This window comes from Varroa jacobsoni, unplaced genomic scaffold (genome assembly GCF_002532875.2).
Source record: "Varroa jacobsoni isolate VJ856 unplaced genomic scaffold, vjacob_1.0 scaffold_1395, whole genome shotgun sequence".
In the NCBI taxonomy this organism is placed as follows: Eukaryota; Metazoa; Arthropoda; class Arachnida; order Mesostigmata; family Varroidae; genus Varroa; species Varroa jacobsoni.
This window is the reverse complement of record NW_019214297.1, coordinates 1-9,185: the sequence shown is the minus strand read 5'-3', so window position 1 is coordinate 9,185 and position 9,185 is coordinate 1. Positions and strand designations below refer to the sequence as shown.

The 9,185-nt window shown below is 50.0% G+C and overlaps 1 long non-coding RNA gene across 1 annotated transcript; it reads left to right on the top strand.

The window, feature by feature from the left end:
* The first annotated feature begins 983 nt into the window (after nucleotides 1-983).
* Nucleotides 984-9,172, top strand: LOC147752223 (uncharacterized). Its single transcript, XR_015314638.1, has 2 exons — nucleotides 984-1,357; nucleotides 4,609-9,172. It is a non-coding gene; the product is annotated as an uncharacterized LOC147752223 (long non-coding RNA).
* The last annotated feature ends 13 nt before the right edge of the window (nucleotides 9,173-9,185 follow it).

Sequence of the window (9,185 nt, the reverse complement as noted above, 5' to 3'; positions counted from 1 at the left end):
TTGTTGTTTATCAGCGGGAGTAGAGCTGCCGACGGAGAGTGGACTCGTCGCGGAGTTCGTCTGACTCCGGCCGAAACACAGCCGCGAAAAGACTCTCGTGTGTCTTTTCGTCGTCTGTCGTAAAACGCATAAATAACGCATCGAGAGAAACAGAGAGAGAAAACGAAAAAGAGAGAGAGGAAAGAAAATAGGTATGTGTTTGTTCAAGTTCGACAGAAACGAAAAATTTCGAATGTTAGAGAGGAACAGAGGAAGCTCGCTTTGTCGTTGTAACCCGTACTGCTACGCTCGCGAATGCCGACACACACAATGACGTGGAGTCGACTCGAATTGTCGACAGAGATAATCATAACAAGAACAGCAATGGCCGGACTATCGTTCCTGCTAGCTAAGCTAGCATCGGAGGCAGAGGCCCGCACGTCAAGTTACGACCGTACCGTGTCCAGGCGCTAGCGATACGACTGGCGATACGTTTGATACGATTCCATTGAGTTACGACGATAGCGTCCATCATCAGTAGCAGCAACAGCAGTAGTATACGCTGTTTGTCTACGTCTGCCTCTGAACTTCTCGTCCTTCTGCTGAAGTGAACCTATCTGACGTGAAGAAGCGTCGTATCGTTAACACTTGAAGCAGCAGATGGTTGCTGTTGTCGCCTACTGTTTCCTTTGCTCGTTTTAGTAGAGTGCTGTGTTACGCTATCGGTGCAACGATCTGCTAACAAGCGGCGATGGTGACGGTGGCTGCGGCGGCGGCGGCAGCGGAGGCGGCTGCTGTGCTACTCTGACACCACTGCCGGTCGATCGGTCTATTTGTCCGCCTATACTTTACTCTGCTGTCTGCCTGCTGCTGCTCCTTGCCCGTGTGAAATAAAGTGCTGCTACACCCGCCGCCGCCGCCGCTGCCGCCGCCGCCGCCGCCGCCGCGACGTCGTCGGCGTGTGTTGTGTGATGGCGGTTGTGGTGTAGCCGTTTCTGCTGCGGTCGCGGCCGCCGTGTTTGCGAGACCAGCCGTGAGCTTCTGCTGTTCGTCTGTCTCTCTCCTTCTCGCTTTCATTTTCTCCGTCTTTTCATCCCCACTGAGCAGTACTGGCAGGAACTACCGCTACCACGGATAATCAGACAATTGCTGCAGCTACTATTGCTGCTGGCAGCACCATCACTAGCAGTGAGTAGCAGCGACCACGTCGTCGACGACGACGACCAGTGAGCGCCGCCATACGACGGACAGTCCGACGACCGGACGGAGGGACAGGAGAGACGGAACGTCGACGTTGTCGTCATCGCCGCCACTATAGCCAAAGCGAGCGCGAGCGACAACGGCGCGCTATCGACAACTATAAGCGCGAAGCGAGCAAGTGAGTGCCGGCTGGCTATTTGTGTTAGCAGAAACTGCGAGTGATCGTGGCTGTACGAGGCGGCTGTTGTTAGCTACTGGCTATAACCATATTATGATGAGACGTGCTGTGACGGCTTAAGCACAGATCCGTTTACCTATCTGTTGTGCTTCTTATTGTGCTGGTGTTGAGCAGCAGCAGCAGTAGTTCGCTCCGGTGCTCCAATTTGCGTTCATCGAAGAGAGAAGTGACAACAGCGGCAGAAGTAATGGCGATACAATGTCCGTGATCGCTACCGCTAACAGCAGCGGCAGCAACCGGAGTCTTTATAACCGATAACAGGACGTTCTTATAAGACATAACTCAACAGTGAACGGCGGGGGTAACGACGCACGGTAAAGGCCGTTGTGCAAGCGGTACTCATTTGTGCAGTCGCGCTTGCTGGGTGTAGCTTTTCTTTGTGCGTATATCTGTGCGTCAACAGGGCAAGGAGCTGTATGCTGCGCTGACCCGGTACTTAGCGTATCGAACACAGCAGTTACTATTACCACTGTTAGTTTACGATGCCACTCACACACGACTATTGCTAAAAAAATAGCAAGTGAGGTTCCCGCCTTCATCCAGGATCGTCAGGATCACAACTCTTGGCCGTTAGTTTTCTCTCTTATTCATTCTCTGACCTGAAAGATTTCGTCAGCGGCCCAGTCGTTAGTAGGGTTCGTCTTGCCCTCGATCCAAATTGTCGCATTTTGACTACCACTGCCGATGCAGCAGCTGGCAGTTCTGGGTTACACATCGGCCGAGAGCTTTAGTGATTAACTAAACAGATACAACCAATCTCATCCAATTCAAAGCTGGAGGCGACATAGTTTCCTTGTCCTGTGAGTCCCTCATCCTTTTCTTATTGTCGTAGGGGTTAATTTTGCTTCGAGTACATATTACTATCATCGGCGCTTGTGGCACCCCTTTGTCCAATGGTGACAATACCATCGATGCTGTCGGCCTCTAATCAGCGACATTCGTTCTGAGAGTTCGCTACTGCTGTATTCACGTATCGGAATATGTAGTGTACAGCTACAGAAAGAAAGCGATCGGAGAGTATCTGACAAGAGTACGAAAACTATCGTTGGATTCAGCCAGATTGCGTGGGGCCGTAGCATCGCACCGTCCGGTGTTCCCTCAATTTGTTGTGCTGCAGGATCCCGACCGTGCTGATATTAAGAAAAGTGTGTGTATCTGTGCTATGTCAGACGTCGAATGGATCACTTGTAAAAGTAAGGAGAGTGTCCTTGCTACGGTACGACGGGAAGCAACTAGCAATCGACGATGGACAACAGAGAATTTACAATCTCGATAGGACTGCGTCACTCCGGTGCTGAGAGACGCTGATCTCCTTTCCCTATAATATGATGTTCAAAGATCAATTCTAATAAGGGCAAAAATAACAGCCCAGAAACAATGTTAACGCCCTCATGGTATCGATGTTTTCACCAAAGACAATTAAGAAGATAACAACAGCCACACTTCTGTCTACGTGTGTGCGTGTGTTTGTCTATAAACGTATCGGCGCTGTGTCCTTTGATGCCGTTGAATTCTATAGACGGTCTTGAGCGAATTCACTTTAATAAGCGGCGCAGTTTTCACTCACGTCGCCTTTGGCCTGGCAACGGTGGCCTGGTGCCGTATGCGATAGTGTTCCCTTTACATAACATTAACGCGTACCAATAACGTTAACACCAAATAAACGTCGTCTAAATCGATCTTTACGTTTAGTCTATCCGAAAAAAAGCTCTCTCTCGGTTTGTTGTCTGATTACCTGACCATCTGATCTCGACGTCCAGATTTCCTCCTAACAGTTAGTCGCCTACGACGCGCCGCGTCGTGTACGTGTTCGTAGACAAGGGATTTATCGTTTCGTTTGTGACAATAGTTTGTCACACAGGTGCCGGCGGCAGCAGCAACGGTAACTGTATGGGAAGGTTGCTAGCAATAAAGGGTATATGAAGGCAAGTACGAAGTAAACAAAATTCTGGCAGGATCAAGCAGCAGTGCCTGATAAAACCAACTAATTTGTTAATCCGCCAACTAGCAACAACAGAAAGAGGTCCACATAAACCAATTATAGACAGTGGTGGTCGGCAAAAGTGGTCGATACGCGACAAAAAAATTAAGGGGATCCGACTGGCCGTTGTCTCGAACCAGGCCAATACATTCCATGTGCATTATCTGCTAACCAGCTAGCCAATAGCGGGAACACAGCAGGTACCTACTGCACGGCTACAACACTAAGGCTAGAAAGACAGGTAGGCGTAGCTAAGCACAACAGCAGCAGCAGCAGCATCAGATACTTCGTCCGGAGATCCTGGCAGATACATTTCTGTATTACTATATTTCGGCTGCTGTTTCCTTGGGCAACCAGGAGTCGAACTGGAATTTTCTCATCGAGCAGCAGCGAGAACAAGCCGATAGCGGAAAAAGAAAATCGAAAGAACAAACGGTTGACAAACCTTAGATGCTAGAGCATCGTCGTGTCCCGCTTGTACGAACGATTAGTTTACTGCCACGGTCGAGTGGGAGACGATAGATCTAAATACATATAGATCTATATACAGATGGGCCAGTGTGTAACATAGCTGTGGTGAGGCGGCCTGTACTGTATAGATCTATCCCTCTGATCCATAATATGGAACACGGATTGTTTGCGGTGTAGCGTGGTGAGGCACTGTATCATTTTCGTACGTTGCTAGTGGCGTCCGAGTGACAAAGCGACGCCGTATTTATTCGATTATTACTGCTGTTGTTGCCGCTACGAGTAGAGCCGGCACTCAGAGGGACGGAAACGGGCCCCTGACCTCAACAGAGACAATTAGACCAACAGGGACAGAAACAAGCGACATTAGCAGCAAAGAAATGCATACTTTTTTTCAGATACGAATGTCTGCTGAGCTGAGTCTAGCAGCTACGGCAGATTTACTGCAGCGGCTATCATTATTATTAGTCTAGCATAGTTAGCTTGTTTGCATAGTCTTACTGCGGTTGTTGTTTTTTTCTGGCGACTCCCTGCGCGGCCTATTTCCCGCGCGAATTTGTCCTTGCACGCGTCTGTGCACATCGTAGGAAACAATAGTCCCGCGGGATTTTGATGACATTCGCGCCGGTATAAATTTCTTCGTGGTGGTGAAGTGCAATATTGTTGTTATAACCAATATATATAAGTACATATATATATACGTATATGTATTGATTATGATCGTTCGTTGTTGGTGCGTTAGGTGAATGACCGTCGGGTGTGACAGGTGCATATTGTTGGTCGTGTACGCTGTTGGTGTTGTTATCTGTGAAATGAGCTGATTTTGTCAAGAAGGATAGCACGAGTCAGAATTGGGGAAAAAACGGAAAAATCAAGAATCAAGAGCACATAACGCTCAAACATTTTATCCCCGGCCTGCCGAAACGATCAAATAGGAAGGGGCAGGGGTTACTGTAACTTTTTTGTTTTCAACCAAAAATCCTAATACGAATGGTGGTGACAACAAGGTCAGTGTATGTGCAACAGCAGCCATCAGTGTAGTGGATTGTCATTGTTATAGTGGCAACTTCTACTAAATATAATAAACCTGTGAAGGCCAGGATCACCACGATGCTACCGATACAAAGCGACAGACTGCGTTAACTGACAAAAGAATGAATACAGTTGACTCTCTCTCTCGAGTGGACGCATCTGCAGAAGCAGTACTGGCTGTAGAGTCAGATCCTAGAAGCAATCAGCAGCCAGAGAACGAGCAAGCAAACGAGAAGGACGGCAAGATGCTTACCGGCTGAGAACAGGGCGTTAGCGTTTATTCGGCGTCCATCCGTATAAAATCATACGTCGTATGCTGCTGCTGCTACTGCTGCTGCTGCTGCTAATACGACGAGTGTACCCCCTGTTTATAGCGTGATAGCTGCTACGGTAACCGCATGGAAACACCTCACTACCGCTACTGGTGGACTGTGTGAAACTAACGCGTCTTTTTTTCAAGCATATTACTTGCTCAGCAGAGATACCAACAACAATAACAACGGCAGTGATAATGCCGGCACATACGAAGCCGTAACGGGAAAATAACGATAAACAAGCATTAACTAATGGCAATATAGGAGACGAACGAGCGTAACAGTAGTCACCCTACAATAATCAGATCAACAAACGAAATAACGTATCTATATCTCATCGTAGCGGCTATTTACATGACGAAGACGATATCTTGTATGAAGTGACGGCCACTAAATGAACAGTGCCGGTGTAGCCCAGCGTCGTAGTGTTTTGCGTGAGATAGGACAAGTTAGTTTAAGCTTGTCGAATGCAAACAGGCCGCAGACAACGTCCGATGTCCTACATCTGACGACCATCTTGCAAGCAAACGTCAAGCTTGTATCACAATAGGCAAAGCAACGTGAACAGATTGGCGACTACAGTAGCTTTATGCAACGAAAAGTCAAGACGCAGTCTGCCGTTCTCATTCACGCTCCTGCTCAACGCTGGCGGACAAACACATCTATCTAAGACGACCTGGTGGTCCTCTCCGCTAAGGCGAATGAAAATCAGTCGATGAGGTTTTGCCGTGGCATCGCCGTCAGTCTTTTCGTGATCGCTGTGTAGCTCTTAGTTTGGGAAAGTCACAATTACCAACAAACTGTTTGAGAGAAGGACATCTAACACAGTGTCCCTGACCTGCCCGAGTTATACGGAGTGTTCAGATATACCTCGATAGTAATGAGTTATATCTTACGAGGCTGGTAACCATCTCACGCGCGTGGACCACGAATTCGCAAAAGGAAAAGGAGCATCGGTAATCGGCACCGTTACAGGGATTTGGTACGACGATCTGGCAGGTATACCTTTGGCTTTGTGCCGCTGTATCTTGGGCTGTCAGCGTGTCCAGGTCTGGTGATTTACGCAGGCAGCTAGTTTAAGTTTACCAGGTGCTAACTGGTTTAGCAACGAACACGTAACCAACAACGTAAGCCAAGCGGAAAAACCGGCAAGGAGACGCAACTAGTCTACTGCATCTTTATCTGTGTGCGAGTCAGTTCGAAGCGATAAACGACGACGACATCACTTTACACCTGAGTGACACTATTGCCAAAGGTATAAGCAAAACCCAAACAGGCAGCGAATAAGTGCGTACACGAAAAAGCATTTGCTGTGGAATCCTGCAAGAAGCTGCCGTTCACTCAGACGGTTAAACTAAACGAGTAGAATCGGCGAGTGCAAGCTCTAGCGCTTAGTAGTAGCGAAAACAAGCTAAATTTCGTAAGTGGGGCACTTTTTCTTACTTTGTTTTCCTCCAATACTTTGCCGCCGTGTACGACGGGTGCGCGTATCTGCGCCGTTCGAACAGCGTTTACCTTGGAAGCTTCTTATGGCCACCTAATTAACCAAGTAAGGAAGTGAGCAAGAGCCGAGAGAAGCCCTACGTGGTGACTAACGAAATCCCGTACGCGCGACGAACTATCCAGTTCGTTGATCAGCCCGCCGCCGCCGCCACCGCCGACCACCCCTTCGGTCAATCAGTTCACCAACAGACGAGACGGTATTAGCGAGTCCCTACTCACTAACTGGACAATAAGGCAGCAAGCACATCGCCATTGTACTCCGCCGTTTACAAAGCTTGTCCGTTTCACAAGCTCACATAGCAGTGTCGCTGCGGCGTCGGCTGCAATAACGGCGCAGCTGTGCTAAAACCGTCGTCAACAAGCGAGAGCAGCAAGAGGACTGGTGGTGGCGGTGGCGGCAGTAGTAGTAGCAGCAGCAGCAGCAGCAACAGCAGAAGCAGGCCGCCGACGCTCACTGCCGCAAAACAACCCACAGAAGCCACCGGCGTAGTCAACGGAGAACGCGCAGAGTGTCGTCCGCTGTTTCCCACTGCTGCTGCTGCTGCTGCTGCTGCTGCTGCTGCTGCTGCTGCGGTTGCTGCTGCTCTTACTACAGACCGAGCAACGTTCGGCCGGTGGACGATAGACAGGCTAACGCGGTGGTTCAGCACTAGTTGGCAGAAGTGGTCGAAACAGCTAGACGTCGTGCTAGCGCTCTGCTCACTATAACCAACCTATGTAGTCACAAACAGCTGCTTCCTTATCTCTGGTTGAAGAGCTGAACAGAGACTGGGAATGCTGGCGGCCGTTAGCGTTGCACTAACGACACCACCATAATAGGGAGCAGCTGACTGTACTGCTCAGCATCCTGCGACTGCTACATTAGCAGCAGCTTTAACTGTTGATGCAAAAACAAAAGGGAAGCAAACGATCTACCTATTTCTCTTTTTTTCGGTGTGTGCGCGCGCCGTTGCCGCTCTATAGGCGCGTTTCCTGTTCCAACACCGCTACTGACAGCGTTTCTACCATTACGAATATCACGCAACCACCAACAACGACCTGCCCGTCCTCTGGTTGGCGCTAAAGCTCAAGCCAAAGCTATTGTCGTTTTGGCCAGCCGGAAAATTGGCTACCAAAGCTAAAGCGAAGGCTGGTTTGATGGTCTGATTCGTTGCCGCCGGCGTAGCAACTCTCGCTTTTTTAACTAAGAAGCACAATTGTCCACAGCAGCAAGCGTCAGGAGACAACTAAGCGACCTACCACAGCATTTCAGACCTCGGTGGCGGTGCTGCTCTTGCTGAGCGTCTGTGTGCCCCCTACTAACCGCGTTATTGTTTCTTGCTGTGACGGCCGACGTCATTGCGGTCGCAACGCGTTCATGCTGTCGGTCATCTCATAGCAGTAGCTAGCTGGCCATTATCTAACCAGCTACAGTAACTTTCTCTATCGGCGACAGCTCTCGCCGACACAACGACTTTACTCGGCTTTCCTCAGCATCTCTTTTAGTCGACGGCAGACACTATCGCATCCGTAGTCGCCAGCATCGTTGTTGTTGTTGTTGTTACTGTCCTCGTCGCCGCGCTCTGGCCGATGTGGTTGGGGTCTAGGTGGCCACTAACAGTCCGCTAGGTGGCCGTTGGCTTCGTCTGGCCACCGAACGGTGTTCCGCGGCTGCCGCTACCACTACTACTTCTTGATGATTCTAGTCAGTAGCCGTCGCTGTGGTGAAAAGCGACTTTAGACGAGGGGACTAGACTACCATTGCAGGCAGGCAGGCAGGCCGGCCGGCCGGCCGGCAGACAAACAAGTCAGTTAGCCAGCCTAGCGAGTTTAGCAGTGGCGACGGCGGCGGCAACAGCAAACAGCTCGAGAGACACCTCTCTGCTAACCGCTGAAAGCGGCAGGGCCAATGCGAAGCCATCGCTACAGCAGCAGCAGCAGCAGCAGCAACAACGATAGAGCGTCGTGTGTCGTCGGTCGCTCGACCGGCTGACGCTGAGCCTGGTCCCGCTAACGGCGGTGGCGACGGTGACCGCTATCATCATCGTCACCGAGAAACTGTGTGTATTATTATACTACGGGGCGTGTGAGTTAAAGAGCAGTGGCCGAAACGTAAGAAATGCCGCAGCAGCAGTAAAAACACCATCGCAAGCATCAGCGAGTTCAATGCAATAGGAGAGGCCCAGTGCGAAACAGTTGACGAGTGCGTGGCTGCTGGCCGTCAGTCCATTTCATACGGTGCAACTGCTTCCGGCCGATGGACAGGAAAAATCGGTGGCAGAAACACGAGCGCGAGTGCGGGAAACAGAAGCAGAACGAAAACGGAAGACTCGGCTAAAGAAATACTACAGGTCGTGTCAGCAGGATTGCCCAGCGGACGACAGAACGACAAAGGATACTGAGGACAGGCAAAAGGGTTACACAGAGAAAGAGAGAGTCAGACCGAGCGAGCGAGCGAGAAAGAGAGATAGAGATAGAGAGAGAGAGAGAG